The sequence below is a fragment of the Odocoileus virginianus genome, chromosome 20 (assembly GCF_023699985.2).
Source record: "Odocoileus virginianus isolate 20LAN1187 ecotype Illinois chromosome 20, Ovbor_1.2, whole genome shotgun sequence".
Taxonomy (NCBI): domain Eukaryota; kingdom Metazoa; phylum Chordata; class Mammalia; order Artiodactyla; family Cervidae; genus Odocoileus; species Odocoileus virginianus.
Window position 1 is genome coordinate 23079836 of NC_069693.1, and position 20320 is coordinate 23100155.

The following is a 20320-nucleotide window of genomic DNA, read 5'->3' on the forward strand; positions in this document are numbered from 1 at the left end:
AGACCTACTCAGGAAGGCTTGGCGCTGTAATTAATCCATGTCAGGGGAAGATGTACTATCGACAGAATTTAAGAGTGGGCTTGAGCTGCTGTGATGAGTAGGGGCACCTTGGCCTGTGTGATATAAATTCCTCTGCTAATTGGATTGCTGGAGCTAATCAGAAGACAGAAAAGGAATAATAATAATAAAAAAAAATCCGTGTTCCTCCTGAGGCTGCTGCTGGCTGATAAAGCAAATGGCTCCTTCCAGGACAGGGGTGCTGGAATTGAGTCCTCATGCAGAGGTCTCACTCTAGATAGCTATCTCAAAGGAGGCACCTCCCTTCTGTCGCCAGGGCAGGAGAAGACAGAACAGTGAGAGAGAGGAGTAGGATGATCCGAGAGAGGTTTTACTGCCGAATCACAGAAACAGAGTGGGCAAGAGGTGAAAGGACAGGAAACCAAAGGGAAGGGGGCCATCCAACGGCCTGAGAGAGCTAGAAGCTTTTCTGAAATAAGTTGCTACTTCCTGGGACCCCAGAGCACCTGCCATCCACTTGGGGGCATAACTTCAGGAGGCCTCATCTCTGTCTGCAGCCAGGACTCTGAGCATGCAGGAAGAAAGTCACCCAAAGCTTGCTATTTAGCTTAAGATTCTGTTGTACCCACTTTCCTGAAGGTGAAAAAGCCAAAGGGAGGATGCAAATTCCATTCAATACTAGGGCAAATGCAGTTCTGGAGATCGGGTTGAGCTGCTCAAGCTGTAGGGAAGAGGGGAAAACAGACCAAGTTCTGAAACCTCCCGTCTGCTGGAAACGCTCCATCTGTTCCCATTCTTTCTAGGCTTTGGATGAGGGCAGAGAAAGCAAATTTGCGTTCAATGTCCACCAAAGATAAATCGCTCATTCCAGTCATTAAGAGCGACATGTGTATACTACAGGCCACTGGTTAGACCTTGGTGGTCTTTATTTCTTCTTCGCTTTTCTAAGGCGCGACCACTCCTCCACAGAGGAAAACGTATTCCTAATATCTGGTTCCGTCAAGTTGAATGCCCTGCAGTTATCTTTAAATTCCTCTCCTCGGCTCTCCTGTATTCTTTCCTCTCTCTGATTACCACTTCTTTGCCCGTATTTCTTCGGGAGCCCTCTACACACGCTAAATCCTTAGCCATGATGAGTAGGCAGCAAGCCCCTCTTGCACACAACAAAGACTTCTATTTTTTTTTTTTTTTTATCTTTTGGGCGACACGATAAAAAATAACCCTGTATTTATGCAAATTGCAAAGTAGCGTGTGATAATGAAAACAAAACAGTGCTGGCCCGCAGCCAAGGCATGGCACTGACGGGGGCTCCCGACCATTTGGCTCTTGATTCTTCAGGGAAAGCAGCTGTAGAGAAAGGGGCACACACAACCCCGGCGTCACCCGCGCACTCACACGCGCGCACCCTCGTTCGCACGCATTCCGGTACCGTCACCTCGGAGCCAGCCAGCCTCGGGATCCAAATCCAGTTCGGCTGCCTCCCGCCACCGGCTCTCCAGTCGTCGTCCCCCACGAGCCTCCCTGCCCCCTGCTCCTGATTCCCTTTCAGGAATTTACAAACATTTTCCACAGATCAATATCTGTATTGATTATTCATTGTGAGGGAGTCGTGTGTCTTTGGTGATCCAGCTTGCAGAGGTAGCAAGCCTGCTGCAGGGGAGAAAAGACAACAGGAGAGAGGGACCCAGCTCTTGCTGGTCTGCGGCTGTCGGCAACACAGAGAGGAAGAAAGAGGAAGGCGCTGGCAAACGAAGGAGCGGATAAGGGCGGAGGAGAAAGAGGGATCAACAGCAAGAAAAACCCAGCCATGGCTGCACATCTGGTCCCCGGGCTTGGCTGGGAGGAAACCCCCATCTTGGGTCTGCTGTTCCGTGCACGGTGCCCTGGGCTCCCTCTGCTCGGGGAGCCAGAAGTGACTCACAGTTTTGGTATCTCCTACGTAAGAGCTTTGGGGGGATTCCTTGGCTTGCTGACAGGAGAGGAAGAAAGCAGCAGCAGTGAGGTAAAACACGATTACTTCCAACTGCCTGGCGGAGGACACGCAGTCGCTTGGCTTGCCTGGAACAGCTTGCAGCTCTGTGATGGCACGCGGAGGGAGAATAATTAAAAAGGCCAGCATCACTTACTAAGTGAGTAAATACAAAGCCGTTCCAAATGTGCTCTCCAGCTAATGAGAAGCTGTAATTTCTTAGACTTCAAGGCAAAACAAGACAGTGATGGGGCTCAGTGGAGTGCGTGTTTGCGTGGAGATGGGGGTGGGGGGTGGTGTTGGTGGTGGAGATAAATCGACTAATTGTTGGCCATGTTTAAAAAAGGGATTACTGGAAAAGACAGTGAAACGATGACAGGAAAACATCTTGGACCAGAGCCAAAAAAAAAAAAGAAAAAAAAAAATCGAGGCAAATCAAGTCCGCAGCTTGGAGAAAACACCCATCGCTCCTGTCGGAAGCTCCCACAGGAATTGCCTGGTGTTCCTCAGCCAAAAATGGAATATTGTCTGGGCACCAGGGGTCAGGACCAGGGTCCACCAGAGTAGCCAGAGGAAGGAACCATGGCATGCCAGACGACACGGTTATGTCACACTTTGAGAAAACAAAACAAAATATTAAAAACCAACCTTTTCTTTTCTTTTAACTGGAGCTCCTGCTTGCTCAAAATAGCTTCTGTCTATTCAAAGCAACCCCTAAATGCACCTTCTGATAACAGGAGCTGCTGATTCTGTCTGTCTCCAGGAAGCTGCTGCAATGCTATGGAAAAATGCTGGGAAAAGGAGGCTTAGGAAATTCAGTTTTCTGATGACTGGGCGCTAGGCAAAATGTGCCAGGTGACTATCTTTGCCATTTGGACCGCCAAGTGGGAGCAAGTTTGGGTTTCCTATTCCATTGTCACCCAGCTGTGGCTTGGTGAGTCCAAAACCAACCAGGATGAGATACTCGTTTAACACAGGGTTCCAAACACACCATGACAAAGTGGGTACCCCAAGGAATAAAATGACCTGGCTTTTTCTTCTTTCTGGGTGTTCAGTTAACTGAGCTATCTGGTGCCCCTACAGATGAGTAGAGTTTTTTAAATTTTTTTTCGGTAAGGATTTATGGGACTGGAAGGTCAATAGAAAGATGTGCTCCTTCTCATTGGGGATTTACTCTTCATATTGCTTCCTTATTTCAGATACCTCAGTACATTGCAAGTTTCCTGAGCAGGAGACATGCATCCTGCAGAAGTGTGCCTTGGAGACTCAAAGGAGGAGAAATTAAGCCAGTTGTGGATGACTTGGATATCTTACACTGCATGTCTTCAGCATTCATAGAGAACTATGTCTGTAGGGTCTGTGTGTGTGTGTGTGTGTGTTTGCATGTGACAGCATCATGTGGAGTGTGTGCTCACATGTGTATGGCTCTGTTGTCTGTGTGTCTTTAGAGAGGAAGGAAGAGAGTGAAGTCGGAGCAGACGGAATGTTGGGGCATTTATGTAATTCATGCAGAGACTGTTCAACGCTGCAAGGCAGACAGCCACCCATTCCTGGACTCTGCTGCTCTGGAGGGCCTGTACGGACCTGATCTGAATGTTAAATGCAGGAGGTGAAATTAGCATACTAACCAAGGATGTCAACCCCTCCCTGCAATCAGTAAATGGCCGTCTCCTCTCTTTAAAGCCGGCACCGCTATGTGCGCCAGCCACTTAACCATGTCCTCTGTCAGGTCCCTTTTTGTGTTTGTTTTTTTGTTTTTGTTTTTTGATGAAAGGCTGGAGATTCATTAATGAGGAGGGAAGGAAGGGCTTCAAGGGGCTGTAATGAAAACAAATGATCCTCTTTAAATCTCATGTCGGCCAAAGCTGAGGTTTGGGGGGGGGGTGTGGCTTTCTGTTCTGGAGCTGGAGAATAGGAAATTCCGCAGACAACAGACCACTTGACAAGAGCCCAAGAATGTACTGCTTGGGAATTTCTTCTGTGTGGCAAAGACCAGCCATGGCCAGTAAGTCTGTGTTAATAAAACTGAGAATGAGCTTTATCTTCTGAACTGTAAAGTGTGGTCTACCAGATGTCTTTCCATGCCGTCACAGGTCATCAAAGTTTCTTGACCTTATGAGGTTGGGAAGAGCTTTCTGGAATCTTTTGGCTGCTTGCCTCAGCTTTTGAAGTAATACAAATTTTTCTTTGGGGCTATGCTTTTGGCCTTTCCCAAAGGAAGTTGTTGTTTTTATTTTAATCTCTACCATACAACTAAGTACATGAAGGAAAAGACTTAACTTCCACTGCCTACACTAAGGCAGACAGAATGTTAAGAGCTAACAACCGGGTACTCCGGCCCAGGTATTTGGACTTCCTTTTTCTTTATTTTAGTCATTCTATCATTAGGAAACAAACTTCTCCCCTTCCGTTGGTTATACTTGGTTTGACTTTAAGCCAGGGGTCACACACTTCGAAATCTCCAGGGATCTGTGGGTACCAGCCTGAGGAGGCATGGGGTCACAAAGAGTCAGACACAACACACACACACGCTTGGGGTGACATGGAGACAGAGCCATTTGTTTTATTTAGGGGAAAAAAGGCCCTGCCTTGTGTTGCATGATCTTCCAGTGTTCCAAGAGGCAGTAGAAATTGATATGTTTAAATACAAAAAAAAAAAATCAAATTTTAAATATTGGCTGTTGTTAGTGTTATTTTCTAAATAGTCTACAGATCAAATAAAGCACATCTGTCTGTGGGGACAGCCTGGGCTTACGGTGTGCTGGTTTGCAATCTTCATTTTAGTCTAAAATAGCTACCACAGGTGTTTTTTGTTAACTTTGTAGTTTTTTAAATACCAAGTCTTTCTGAGAAATGTTTTAATTAAAAATATAGATATTAGCAACTGCATGGCAAATATCATGGGAGTGTGTTTTGTTGGGCTGAGAGAAGTGCTAATTTAAAACAATCAAGTGGGGAAGGAAATGGCTATTTGGAGGGCCTGTTGGTCTGTTGGTCACTGGCACCTTAGCAGGCAGGGTCTAATGTCTTCATTATCTAAGGTAGTGATCACACAACAGAGATTTTTCACAAAGGTTATAACTGGGAGGATTAAATATCTAGAAAGAAATATGTTTGAATATTTTCACGTGCATCCCCACCAGTTTTTAAGATAGTGATTAGTCCTGTTTTAACATAAAAAAAATTAAAAACATTTCTCTTCTTATTTATCCATAGAACTCTTCATTGCAAGTAAGTAGGAAAAAAAAAAATAAAGATAGAAATCCCCAGAAAAGAGAGATCCTGCCTTTAGTTTGGAAAAAAGCTTTTCCACAGCATCTGAAATAACTTCAACCGGAAAAGGTACCTCAGCAAACGATGAAGGGCAGTAAGAGGGCCCATCTTCTCGCACAATTGCACAGGGCTTTCCATTTCCAGGGTGCTCTTCACACGTATTATCCTGTTTAATTCTCACCACAACCAGGCAAGATAGTTAGTATTTAGCTTATTTTATAGATGAGGATCCTAGGCTCAGAGAGGTGATGAAATTGCCTAAGGTTGAAAGCTAGCAAGAGGCATTCACGGGTCTTCTGAGTCTTAATCTGATTCCGTTTTATTGTTTGTCATAGGTTCTCATAAAAAATCCTCTTCAGAAGCCCTGACCTGATGCCTCCTGTATTCTTGATCCTCTATCGTTCCCCCACTTCCCTTCTTCACTATGAGATTTACATATTATAGTCTGTGTAATCTGTAGTCATGTGCAATTTGAAAATGTTCCCTGTGTCCTGCCAGCAATTAAGAGCCACTGCTAAGTTCCTACTGGCAGTGGCAGGAACCCTCCTAAACTTACCACTCCCTGCTATTTGCTTCTATCTCCTTCTTTCTTAAAAATCTAGTTTAGCCAAAGGTTGGTCTACACATGCTGTGTCTTTACTTTATCTCCTTTTGCATCTCTACACAGAACACTGTTTTCATTTCTACTTCCCCATTTAACTGCTCAGGTCATTGTTTGTTGTTGTTGTTTAGTTGCTTAGTCGTGTCCAACTCTTTTGTGACCCCATGGGCTGTAGCCCACCAGGCTCCTCCGTCCATGGGATTTCCCAGGCAAGAATACTGGAGTGGTTGCAATTTCCTTCTCCAGGGGATCTTCCTGGATCAGGGATTGAACCCACGTCTTCTGCACTGCAGTCAGATTCTTTACCACAGAGCCAGTAGGGAAGCTCAGGTCATTAATGCCCAATTAAACTGTGCTTTTCTTCCTGGCATGGTTGGATTTCACAGACCATTCAGTCCTCTGTGGCACTCTTCTCCTCTGTCATTTCTATGTTAGATTTCCTCCTTCATTTATGGCTGCATTACCTCAGACTTGACTTTCTTTTTAATCCCTTAAATATTAGTGCTCCCAAAGAGTGCTTCTGTGGCTCTCTTCTGTACACACTTAGCTTTGTGCAAATGTAAACCCAATAGTTATCTATGAACTGATCATCAAATTATCACTTCCAGCCCAAACCAGTCTCCTGAAGTCAGCCCCAGGTATTGAGCTGTCTATTGACCTCTCCTTGGACTGGTCCTTGGTACCTCCAACTCTGTACACCCTGAACTGCACTTGTTGTAGTTTCTAAATCTCTTCCACCTCTGCATCCCTTTTCCCTGTTTCCTCCTACTGCCAGCTGCTCTTTGGGTGGTTCTCTCAGTTCTACTTTCCTAATTGCTTCCTAAACTTGCTCCTTCACTAGCTTCCTACTGCTCCTCTCTAGGCTGATTTCCCCAGTGGCTTTTCTAGCACACGGTGCATTCTCTGTACTACTTTTAAGTGACGTAGAGAAGGTGCAGACGGGATTATTTTGCTTGCCTCTGTGAAATCCAACAGTAGACTCCACTTTCCTAACTTAGTCTTCAAGCCTCCTCATGATCTAGGTCTTGCATCTCCCCAGCCTTCTCTCTTGAACCTCTTCCATCCCCTGCTCCGTGCTCTGTGGCAGGGGTCTCCAACCTCCAGGACCTAATGTCTGATGATCTGAGGTGGTACTGATGTAATAATAATAGAAGTAAAATACACAATAAATGTAATGTGCTTGAATCATTCCGAAAACATCTCCTCCCTCTCTGGTCTGTGGAAATATTGTCTTCCATGAAACCAGTCCCTGGTGTCAAAAACGTTGGGGACCACTACTAGGTCAATCAACAGTCTTAGCTCTTTCACACCTCTAGGGTTTCACAGAACGTTCCTGCCTCCTAGAATGTTCAATTCTACTTCTTACACTTTTTGTTCTTGACTTCTAAGATTCTATTCCAGGAAGAGGCATTATCACCGACACCCCCCCCACCCCCCGCCCAAGTCTCCCACTTTGGGTCTGTGCTGCCACAAGACCCCGCCTGCCCCTGTCTCTCATGGCATTTACCCCAGTTTTACAATGGTCAGGTTCTCCTACTTGACTGTGAGATGCTTAAAGGCAGAAACTCTGCCCTTTATTCCTGTGTTCCCAACACAGGTCCTAGCATACACTTGTGTACTTAATAAATTAATATTACTATTTTTGTTTTAAGTATCATAAATAATGTTTTTTTTTTTAGCTGTAACATTATAGGTCCCCAAAATAATCAAACTGAGGGAAATACAGCAATAATTTCCCATAGTGAAAAAAGGATTTCCTATGGTGCAATTCTCACTTACATCAGCTTTTTGACTTTTGTCAGGTGAGAAATGAACACTGGGGTGGTCTTTAGGTGTTTGCGGATGTGGTAGAAACTTTGGAGTTAATTAGAAGCTCTGGCCAAAGCTGAACTTCCTTTGCGGAGTTCCTGGGAGGAAACACTAAATTAACAGTTCAAGGTTACTATTAGAAAAATAGCCCGTTTCCCTTAGGCTACACCTCCAAGAGCTTGTTCTCTTCCCTGCCATTTCTGAGATATTTCTACGTTCCTCTAGAGTTAGCTGCATCTGCCCTCTTAACCCCGGTCTTTCCATCCGAGGTAATCCCAAGTAGCCCCAAGGTCAGAGACTGCTAAATGCTTCTTTTGCATATCTTTCTGCAGCAGCAGGTTCTGGAGCACTCAATAAATACTTAATTGAATAGAGAGAAAAAAATTCCACACCATAAAAGAAGGAATGAGGATGGTTTTGTAAGTCCCCTTCTCCCATGAGGCAGAAAATAGCATGAAATCACAGCCTCTTGGTAGTCTCAAGAAAGATCTTAAGACATCATTAGGAATTCCTAAATTTGAAAAGACAGTTGGCTCTTATTATTCTTGGTGTTTATGTTCTATAGAGTCACCAGAGACTTTGAATTAGCAAAAACTGAACCATGGCTCCTAACCATGGGTTAGGTTCCTTTGAGCTTCTGATCACAGAATTTTTGTCAACTGATCAATATATAACTTCGTTTTATGTGTGTTATTGTTTAAAGATACCTTATTTAATATATATTGTTAAATTATTAGCATTGAACTCATGGCCAGTAGCACTGTAACTCACACCTGATTGAAACTCATCTAGTACCTATGGTTTCTCTGTACATCACAGCCTTTTTAAGTTTAAGAAAACAAGAGAGCATTTCAGCATTCTGCTTGGGAACCACTTTTAATAGTGAACCAAAAGCACAATAAGGGAAAAACATGATATTAAAGAGTGAAGAGAAAACCAGGTTATAGTATGAGAATTGAAACAAGACAGAATGTTGCCTCATTCAACTTTAGCTGGGATGTGCATTTTAGATGACTCAAAACTGTTTGCTTCCACCAAAGATTATGAAAACACTGCAAGTATTGATTTGGGATTTACAAAAAATTTAAGTGAGTAGGTGATTTTGCAAATACAGAGTCTGCAAATAAAGAGGATTGACTGTACTGCTAGAATATATTGATGAAACAGTAGAGCTTTTGCTTCCAAACAGATTAGGATTTCCAAACAGATTAGGATGACCTTGTTCACAGCAATTCTGACTTTGGAGTCCATTCTTTACTTTGTACAAAACTTCTTTCTGGCAAAGGATCACTTTCACTTTCTTAGAACCCTTCATATAAGTAATTGCTACTTGCTACAAGTTGTCTGCTTGTTGGGGTTGGGGTGGTGAATTTTTCTCAGAGGAATATACCTGGTTTGCTGTGACAAGATGCAAAAGCTGGGAGATCATTTAGATTCTGTAGCCAGCTAGGAGAAGTCTCCCAAAGCCTCCCCAAAGTTAATGATTCAAAAGTGGCCTCAGCAAAATTGCAATGGACTCATGTTAGGCATCTTTGCCTTTATGAAGAGGACTTTGCATGATGGTCTTATAAAACTATTCTTTTAAGCTAAATCTTGGCCTCTTTGGGTCATATCTTCACTTAATATTTCATACTGCAAGTAGCTGCATTGAAATTAGTTTTTGCTGTTTTCTTGTTGATCCCCATCTTGGTGCAAAGGATGGATGCAGAACTTTAGGCTAAAACTATGCCACTCTTTCACACATGCCAAAGACACAGACACACATGCATTTAAGAAGTCAGAAGAGGGGGTAAATCAGGAATTCAGAGTATAAACAGAAGAGACGCATGGCACAACTTCAGATAATGGGAGTGATAAAAGAAGGCTCTGGAATGTCTTACTACACATAAGTGTGGAGCTGTTTACAGCAGGATTTGAATCCCTGCTCTGTTGTTAATTATGACAGTCCTTACAAGATTGGGTGAGTGTATTGAGAACTGTTTCCTCTTCTGTGAAATAAAGAGCATGATACCAACCTTCAGGAATGACTGTGAGGATTAAGTGAGGTCATGTATGTAAAGTGCTGAGCTCAAAGTCCAGCAGAAAACAAAAGTTGGTAACTGTTGCTTTTATTACAGTTTTCTAGGTTCTTAACTAGCCATCTCCTCTGACTTCTGGGTAATGTATCTTTGTGGAAACATAGAAGATTGGAGTTGAAAGACCTGCTCTAGATTAACCTCTTCATTGTGTAGAGGAGAAAATTTGCTAAGTGGGATTCAACCAGGGCCTTGTCACATTGCTAGTAAGGATGGAATCAAAAGGAGAACCCAGCTCTGGTGTCCAGTTGACAACTATGTAGTCAAATTTTGTGTGCCCAGATCTCTCTTCTAGAACCTCCTTCTACAGTGATCAACTGTCTCCTATTCCTACTTTTGTCACCCCAACAGTCCAGAAACCAGTGCTTTTGGGTTACTATCTTCTTTGGCAGAAAGACTCAGTGCTTGCTGAGAATTAGCCAAGTAGTCTCTTTAGAGCAGGAATTATTGAGCATTATTTCTTCTTCTTCTTCTTCTTCTTTTTTGTTACAAATAAAAATAGCTATCAAGGAATAATACTTGCTGCATGTTAGTGTAAGACAAAGCAAAAGGAATCAGAGAAACCTCAGAGGAAGGCTCTTTTCAGAAAGGATCAATTATTTCTACAGTTCTATGTAGTCATTTGCAAGACACTCCCTTGGAAAAGCCCATAGGGATATGTTGCTGGATATATAACCCCCAAAGCTTATAACTGATCATGCAATGAGGGGACAAGAGAACTGTGCTGGATAAACAGTAGGGGTTGGCTAATTTCCACCAAATCTGTCTTACTGAGCGGGGGCTCAAAGTGTGTTGTTCCAGGAGCCACCAACCTTTCCATTGGTGTGGGGTGGGAAGTGAGACAGGGCAGTCTTGGGGAAGTCCTTGCAGAATGGGTGGTACTGTAAAGGATGGGGATTTTGTGGCATTCAAGCAAGAAATTGTATCCAGTAGGACAGTGGCAATAGTAAGACAAGGTATGATGTGGGCATGAGTTTAAAGGGGAAGTTGGGGTAAGAGTGTGGAGTGTGTGGTCAAATGAGACAGGGGTTTGCTACTGCCGAGTTCAGCTCAGGGAGCTGGGTGCCCCAAATAGCTACAGAAACACTATGCTGGAGCCAGCAATCATAGCTCAGGCTGGGCCCGCCTCTACTCAGTTGAGTTGGGTTACACAAGCAGGTAGCAAGATTTGGAAGTGGTGAGGCAGGCCTGGTGAGAATTGGTTGATCCTCACCTATTTCATCACCTAAGAGAAAAATCTTTGCTAAAAATTGCTGATACTTATCCTTGAGCCAATAATAACATTTCTCAGGGGGTATAAGAAGGTTCATGGGCAGATCCTCCTATTTCTCCACGGCTGTATCCCACTCAGTCTTATTCCTCACCCATTTTTGTTTCCATTCTAGTCATATCCAATTGAACTGATGAGCCACAAAAGCTGATATAAGAGGTAACTTCATCAGAAGATCCTCCTTGCGAAAGATCTGGAACTGTATTTAATCTGCCAAGGTAATAGGTTTAAGTGAAACACAGCTGACATATCCAGCCCACTAAGCTATTATATTTGCATTTTATATTGAACATGCCTGTAATATTCTCTTTGGTGGATGGAACTGACATTTCCATATGATGGTAAATGCTAAATTGTGAATAGCTTTCATCAGGGTTCTGCTTCGGCAATTCCATCACTCTGCAGGCACAGAGAAAGATCACAATGGATACACAGAGGCATCTAACACAATGTGCTTTTTGGGTACTGTCTGTTCTGTGGCTTAATTTGGATTTTTGCAACATCTCAGTCATTCAGAATGCAACTATTTAGCAATGACCTTACTTATCTAGAATTAGTTAAAAAGAAAAACCCTTTAAAAGCTAGAAAAGTTGCTGCTGAAGTGACAGGAATAGCAGTTCAAGGCGTCAGAGTCCCTTAAGCACTCAGTCTCAGTTAGACGTGAAGTCCCTGACTCAAGTAGCAGGTCCCAATGCTATGCTGATATCCAGGAGTCCTTATAGGTAACTGCATCAGGCAAGGCTTCCCTCCCTTGAAAGAAAGGGTTATGGGAAAGGCTGGGAGTTCTTAAGACCATTTTCAGTGTGGGTCACTCAAGAAGGCTACATTAGGTGTGTTGGCCACTATGGGGATTGGGAAGTGGTACCATTGTTCCTAATAAAAGTTGGTGCACCTAGATCTGCAATTCTTCTTGGTTTCTGGGGACTCCCCCCTATTCAGCTGCCTCTTCCTTAGAGGGTATGTGAGAATATCTGAATTGACTGAAAAGTGAAGGAGCCCAAAGAATACAGGAAATGTTGCCTGTCATACAACCAGAGCTTTACAATTAAAGGGTAGAATCCACGGGATTCCCGCACTTCTGTGATGGAGAGCTGTGAAAAGATGTGCTGGAAGCATTTTTGAGTGGCAGGTGAGGACTGGATGCTTCCAGCAGGGCCGCATATTCAGGTCACCTTACCTTTGGGGACTCCATGGACCACCAAGGACCATCTCTCTCTTTGAATTTCACAACTCTGGATCTTGGAATTGAAACAAAAGTCAGCCTCCTAAGTCAGAGATGAATCTGTATTCTTAAGCAGGATCTCCCCATTAGGTTAGAGCTGTGAGCACAGGGCTGAAGACAAGAAGTCTAGGAGTGATGCATTGGGAATACAGAATCAGGGCTGCCTTGGTCCATATGGAACAAGCTGGGTCCTGCCAGCCACTGAGCTCTGACGTGCATAGGGTGGGGAAGGGGTGAGCAAGCTTTAGGGAGCAGCTTGATGATGAGCTTTTGGAAGGTGGGTGGTCTTTCCCACCCAAGTGGATCTCTTAATTAATCCTTACTTACTGTTTTTTAAAATTAAATTTATTTTATTGAAGTATAGTTGATTTACAATGTTAATTATACTTACTATTAATACTACTTTATTTGTGTAAGAGAGTGAGGGTGAGACCAAGTGAGAAAGAAAGAGACAGAGAAAATGAATGAGCAACTGGCCCATAACAACATCTTTCCTTTTAAATGCTTGTATCTTAAAACAACTCTAAATATTCTTCAGGCATGACATTTTAAAATTAAGCAGCAATTTGAGGGAAAGTTTTCCTCTCTTAAAATTTGTGACTAACTTCAGTTCCTAGATAATTAGGTTTTATACAAACTAGTAATTCTAAGATGGTTCCTTTGTTCTTGACTGGTTTGAGATACTGAGAGTTATAGATGTCTTCATGATACAATAGTTAGCGTTTTCAGAGTGGAAGATACATCCTTTATACTAAATATATGCATATTTGTTTCAAGTATTCTAGGCAAAAAGTGTGAGTATGTGTGTGCATGTATATTTAATATATGTGTGCATGCATGTGCGTTTGTGCATGTATGCATACCATGTATTTGATGTGTCTGTGTGTATACTTGTATGCATGGCATGTGTGTGTGTGTGTGTGTGTGTGTGTGTGTTTCATGGATCGAGGGAGGCTGTAATGGGTGTCATTACTCCATGCTGAGCAGGCATTAAAATGAAGCATCTGCTTTTCTAGACAAAGATGTTACATTCCATCCTTATGTTGAAATTATATATATTTTTTAAATTGAAAAAAACACATTTCCATTCCAAAAGACTGAGTAGGATGATACTTTAAAAATAATTCAGCCGTTTAAATTTAAGACCCTGGAAAAAGTCGCCTCCATGGTCCAAATCTATTCTCTGGCCCAGAGCCCAAAGCATTTTCATTAGATTGAGAATTGGATACAATTTCATTCACTTTAAGCTTTTGCTGCTCAGAATTTTGTTCTTCAGAGACAAGCTAACAAGTGTCGATGGCCATGTTGGCCTCAATAATAGGTCTCCTTTCTTTGAATGATCTATTTCAGTTGCATTATGACTGTTTAAAGATGGCCTTGTGCTTACAAACACATTTTCAGTGAACATATGAAGAATGCTGATACTTATTCTATGTGGTTTTGCCTCTACAGTTAGTAGTTTGTTTGGAGAAAAAGTTCTTATTTCTTTCAAGCCATTTACTAAAGAGAAGCTATGTAAAGAATAGTCTTCTGTACCTGCTCCTCCTACTACTACCCATCTATACTGTTTACCTCTTAACTAATATCCATCTATATACTAAGTTTAAGTTTCAAAAATTAATGAAAACTTTATTGTGGTCTTTTAAATTAATAGTCCTGACATATCAATAAGAAAAAAGATAGATAATCCACAGAAAAATGGGCAAAAGACTTGACTAGGCACTCCACAAAAAAAGAAACTGAAATGATAAATCAATGTTCAAATTCACTAGAATTAAGGAAATGCAAATTAAAACCACAAGGAGAGAAACTTCCATGGCCACTGACTTGGCAAATTTCGAAGTCTGACAACAATAAGTGTTAGCATGGGTATATCAGGATGATGGAACACACACACATACTTCTGGTGGGCACGTTAATAACTACCTTGGAAAATGGTTTTGCATTAATTAGTAAAGCTGAAAAGATGCACATCCCTGATCCAGCAAATCCCTTTTCAAAACTTAAAGCAATGGTTCTCAAAGTGTGGTGCCAGCCCTGGCTGGTGGTATCAGCATCATCTGGGAATGTGTTAGGAGTGTGAACTCTCAAGTCCCACCTCACTGCTGCTGAATCAGACACTCTGAGGGTGAGGTCCTGCCATTTGTGAACCCCCTGGGTGCTGGTGATGAGCTTTCAAGTAGAAGAACCACCTGAGAGGATATGTGAGCACTGGGTACAGGACACATAAGAATGATGTTCCAGCAGCAACTATGTATCTATCAACAAGGCTTTTTTTGCATTCTATTTGGGCAGTGAAATATTACAATGTAATGAAAATAAAATGAAGATGCCAACAAACAAACCCTGAAGAAAAGCAAGGAAATGATCACCATAAAATCCCAGAAAAAGTTTACCTCTATTGAAGAAGGAGGTTATGATTAAGAAGGGATTCACAATGGGGCCTGGTGCTTCTGAGGGGCTGGCAATGTCCCATGTTTTCACGTGGGAAGTTATTTACATACTTTATGATTCTACCTTAAATTGTATATATGTACTCTTTCAAATATGTATTATATTTTACAATAAAAACAAGTTATTATAGCTATCAAAGCTTTTCAATGCTGCTACATCAAATCAAGTTGAATCAAATTAATAGCCTCTCTACCTCATAAGTCTGCTTGCTTCTCCTTCCCACTATAAAAAACTATCTGTTCTATCACTACTTTTCTTGTTGGACATGGCCCCCAGCAGTGGAAGCTCACAGTCCTAACCACTGGACTGCCAGGGAATTCCCTATCATTGCTTTTGTTCTTATTTACTTATTTTTTCCTGTCTTCCAAATAGGGAAATGTCAGTAGGGACAGACCCTAAGATGATCATTTTCCTCAGCTGGAGTCACTAACCTTTCTTTCCCCTAAATATGTGGAAGAGTTCAAAAGCCACTAGAAAACTATGCAAGTTCTCAGTGAGTGGGACTGAAGCCTCCACGAGACTCAAGGATTTGCTGTCACTTATGAGGGACTTTGTTGTTTATGCGCCCGCCTCTTTAGTGACTGTTGTTAGACTGCATTAATGCAGGGTTAGGTGAGAAAAAACAACACATCAGTTCTTTTAAATGTCATAATGAGAATACAGGAGCTAGCTGGCTTATAATTCAGCGTTTAAAGCAGAATATAGTTTTCAAACAATTTTAAAGCTAATTTTCTTTTCCTTTAACTAAGGTAAAAGTACTTTGCCCACAAAGTCTGTGGTGAGTGCACTGACAACCATTGACTCATTCATGTAGGATATCATTCTTTCATTAATGGTAATAGAGAGTTCAGTACTGATGCATAGAAAACAGCTGCTTATCATAATATGATGTACCAAGCATGGTACTTGTATACAGTAGGTACTTAATGAACACTAAGCTGACATAAGCAGCTCTATCATATAGAAATATATCTCTGAAACAAAAATATCCTTATAAATTATTATACAGTTTAGCTGTCTTTTTTTGGTGTGTATATTGATTAGCTTTTTTATTATATAAAAATATATGTACTATAAAATTTGCCATTTTAATCCTTTTAAGTGTATAATTCAGAGGCTTTAATTACATTCACAATGTTATACAACCATCTAGGTAAACAGTTTTAATTCTCATTTTAATATCTTTGGGCTTCCCTTGTGGCTCAGCTGGTAAAGAATCCACCTGCAATGTGGGAGGCCTGGGTTTGGTCCCTGGGTTGGGAAGATCCCCTGGAGAAGGGAAAGGCTACCCACTCCTGTATTCTGGCCTGGAGAATTCCATGGACGGTATAAGTCCATGGGGTCGCAAAGAGTCAGACACGACTGAGTGACTTTCACTTTCACTTAATACCTTTATTTTTCAGAAGCAACTTCTATATTTTATATTGATTTTTTAAAACTTCCTCCAAGGTAGGCTGTCTTCCGACAGTTGTTCTTTCGCCACCTTTGCCAGGTCCTTGGTTTCACTGACCAACTGAGTCACGTGTGTTATCTCATGTGTGGGGAACCAGAAATTTTCTGTGTCAGCAGGACCCTTCCTTTCTTCCTTCAGTTCAGCTTCCAGGTCTCTAGTCATGGAAGCTGCTATGGTAAACCACAGACTTCTAAAACTAAAAAAAAAAAAAAAGTTCATTCTTACGAGGGAAAATATAGACACTTGTTTTCAGGACCCTCTGGGACCCACCGCGGGTTATCTAAAGGATCAAAAATTATTAGCCTGATGTCCTAGTGGAAGTATTCAGGATATTAATTCACCAATTGTGTATAATTCCCAAGTTAGTCTCTCGTGCCAAACAGTGAATAATTAAGCTGTAGATAATGTCATGCTGCAAGCGTGATAAAACAATAACAATGATGATGATAACAACAGCTAACACTGAGCACTGCTCGGTGCCAAGCGTGGCTCCAACCCTGTTCCCTGCATTACCTTATGCAGTCACCAAAATAACCCTATGGCATAGCATAATTATTAGCCTATTTTATAGGTAAGGAAACCAAGGCTCAGGGAGGTAACTTACATGTTCAAAATGACAAGATTTGAACCCGGGCAGCATGATCCCAGAGCCCTGCTCTGAGACACACACCGTGACCTGTATTTAGGGGTAGAACCCATCAGAACACTCTACTTTCACTTTCTTTCTGGGAGACTGGCTACTCCAGGTGAAAATGCACAGCAATAGGTTAGAAATGCGTAAAACATACATACACACATTTATTTCTTTAGGGGTCAGTGAGGTATGGGGAAGTGAGCTTGGAGAACTAGCTGATTAGTAATTAGTAACAAGTACTGAAAGAAAGACATGTAGAGAGAGAGAGAGAGAAAAAAAAAGGCAGTTTAGTTGGGAGGAGATTACTTTTAGCTCCTAGGCAGCTGAATACCCAATGTAGAGCCATCAAAGGTTTTTTAGCACAAAAGGGACATCATAAAATCTATGCTTTTTGGAAAATAAAACTGCCGTTGGTGACTATGACGGCCTGGAAGGAGAAAAGACTCAAGGTGGAAACGCCAGTTCCGAGGTGTCAATGGGACCCCACGGGCAGGCAGCAGAGTCTGGAGATGGGCAAGGCCTGTGGGCAGAGAGGCCAGCAGAGACTGTGGGGGAAGGACGGACAGAGGGACAGATCGAAGGGCCAAGGTGAGGCAAGATGCCAACCCAAATGGCAGATAGAACGGAGTCTCGTTAAGAGAAAGAGCGAAGACCCAAGGAGAAGAGAATACGGGAGGCATAGAATTTTAAGCTCTGGTTAAGACGTACAGGGACTGTGTTTGGGAATTTGTGTTTGAGAGGGAATTAAAGCTGGAGTTGGACAGACCGCAGAGTGTGGAGAGTTAATTGTGAAAATGGTGAAGAATGTGAAGGGAGAGAAGATGGAGTCACCTCAAGAGTGATGAAGAGAGAATCTGGGAGCAACATTAAGAGGTGATGAGAAGAGAAGGCATAAAAGGTGAGGCCAGAAAGACAGGAAGAGGACTGAGGGCAGCGCGGCCTAGAGGCCAAGCGAAGAGAAAATGTGGAGAACGAGGGGTGACAGACACACGAGAGGTCAGGGAAGGGGAGACCCAAGATGAGGCACTGGGCTCAGCAACACAGACACCTGAGGAAGCAGCTTCAGCTGACCAGTGGGGAAAAGAGAATCGGAGGATGAGTGTCTTGTTTAAAAGGGGAGGAAGCAGCATGTGTAGAAACATCTCACAAGACATTTGGTGACTAGGGAAGGAGGGCTGCATGAAGACAGTCCAGAGGGTTAGAAGGATCAGGCGACAGTTGAGTTCAGGAGGAGGGACCCAACGTTTATAGACCCAGGGGAAGAATCCAATGATGGAAGCAGAAGAGGGTGCAATAAAGACGATAAGAAATGTGACAGAGAATCCACGGGGGAAGGAAAGTGAAAGACCCGGAGGGGCAGCAAGGACCTCCTGTTGTTGCATGGCACACATACCTGGTGGATGGAGTGACTGGGTTCTATGACTTCCCGTAAACTGCGATGGGTAGGCAGCGAGCAGACAGAGGAAGCAGAGGGTGAGGTTTACTCTGGTTTAGGAGGAAGAATATGAGCCTGACAGAAGGGCGCAGGGTCAAGGTCACAAGAGGGCTGGGTAGGAAGGCAAGCGCACTGAGAGAGAGCCTCTTCCCCAGTGTGCGGCCTTGGAGGCGTCCTGCTCAACTCTCCCTTGGGGGAAACCTGTTCTGGGAGCACAGCTCACTGATAGCCTCACTGGCCTGTGCACCTTTGGACACACCTGGTATTTGTTCCCAGTCAGGCTGCTCCGGTGATGACAGAGGATGGTGGGGGGACTAGAACGGGGCCATCCTGCCCACGGGGGACTCCTCTAACAGGCAGTGTGCTCGGGGACTCCTCGCTGGCTTGGCTGAGCTTTTCCTCTGTCCTTTGCACAGTCCGAGGCTCTTTCCTCCCTCTCTCCTTTCACAGATGTTGGAAGTGCCTTGCAAGTTGAAGACTCTCCTTCTCACTTCATGCTTCACAGTGTTTTCTTCAATAAATGTTCAGAATGTCTGATTTTTTTGTATTGGCTTCTGCTTTTTGGGGAGTCCTCAATGGAAACACTTAGATTTGCTATTATCAGTGGGGGGGTGGGGGTGGGGCGGTGGGAGGCTGTGCCTGGAGGATGTAGGCAGTGAGATGTGATGACAAAGATTTGAAGGATGAAGTTCATAGATTCTCTTTTGAAATAACTGTAGACTCATGGGAAGTTGCAAAAATAGTACAGAGACTCACCTATACCCGTCACCCCACTTCCTCCAATGGTAACATCTTATATAATTAAAATGAAGAAATTGACATTGATATAATATCATTAACAAGCTTATTTGATTTGGGGTAATCAGTTTCTCATTATGCTTCTGTCCACCTCATAGATATATCGATCTCATCTTCATTGCAAAAAGCCACTTAAGAAGAAACAGTTCCCTTCTTTCCAAGTCAGCCAGCTCTATAACCACTAGTTTATACAATGCATAAATAAAGCCATGGGTGGAAGGACAAAGAGAAAACTACAGATGTCCACTGAAGAGAGAGTTCTCCATCCATTCATCCATGCACCCATCCATCGACTCATCCATTTATCCCTTCATCAATGTTTGCTAAGCTTTCCCTAAGCATCAGGAACTAGACATTTGGTCTATTTCGTTAAGACAGTGACATCAACACGGCAGCAGCAACTATCATGCCTCATTTCGGCACAGGTACAACAAGGAACCGGAATATATAATTGTTTAGGAGACAAAGGATATCCAGATTTGTCCTGTGATCATTTCCACACAGGCAGTAATTCAACCAGCAGCAGCCTTATGCTCAGTGGCCAGGATCATGCCTTTTTACGAGTCATTGTAAAGCGCCAAGTGCATTGACATATACTTCATAAATGCTAAATAATAACAAGTCAGTGAACCTAGAAGTATTGGATTCAGTATTCAAGACATTAAATCCAAGTTATGCTGCTCTAGAAGCAAGGCAAACAAATAAATCAACCCCAAATCAAATAAAGTCCACATCCATCCCCAGCCAGCAGTGGGTGTTGTCTGGAACGCTCTTTATGGGTGAGTGGTTCTCTCATGAAGGGGTGCTTGTTAGTACTTTCCCTAACACATCACACACAATGTCTTGCCTGTGATTTGGGAGGAGAGTTTCATATCTAACTCACAGCAGACAACAGCGACACTACGTTCTTAAAGCTCCAATTCCCTTTATTTGATGCCAGAAAATAGCATCTGCAGAAGCTCCAGAGAAGAGCAACAGTCACCCCGCTGAGCAATTAGACTGATCCTGGTGGGGAGTCTCTGCAGGCAGTATTGAGAGACCCTGTTTGTATTTCAAAGCCAGGATTTAGTTTTCCTTCAAGACATAAGTCTCTTTAGGGGTGGCTGTGATTCCTTGAGGATTTAGGCACACAACACAGAAAGCCTGGAATGGCAAATATCCTGTACTGGCAACAGAATCAAACTATAGTACAGTTTGAATGCTTTCCTGATTCGAGGTCCAGATCTCTGAGCACAATCTGGTGGGAAGTTTGGGCCAGTGCCTTCTCTCTAGGAGTCTGCCATCTTGGTTTCACATACAAATATGATTT

The 20320-nt window shown here is 42.8% G+C and overlaps 2 long non-coding RNA genes across 3 annotated transcripts in view; one reads left to right on the forward strand and one right to left on the reverse strand.

The window, feature by feature from the left end:
- The window catches only part of LOC139029892 (uncharacterized), a 475454-nt gene that overhangs the window by 72777 nt on the left and 382357 nt on the right, over positions 1-20320 (reverse strand). The window contains exon 4 of one of the 2 annotated variants that reach the window (XR_011482173.1): positions 16140-16340. The exons of the other annotated variant lie outside the window; for it this stretch is intronic. This is a non-coding gene — a long non-coding RNA (uncharacterized lncRNA). Of the gene's footprint in view, positions 1-16139; positions 16341-20320 lie in introns of those variants that run through there. 2 annotated transcript variants of the gene reach the window in all.
- LOC139029891 (uncharacterized) lies at positions 1372-18750 on the forward strand. Its single transcript, XR_011482171.1, has 4 exons — positions 1372-2147; positions 3187-3992; positions 11131-11233; positions 18664-18750. It is a non-coding gene; the product is annotated as an uncharacterized lncRNA (long non-coding RNA).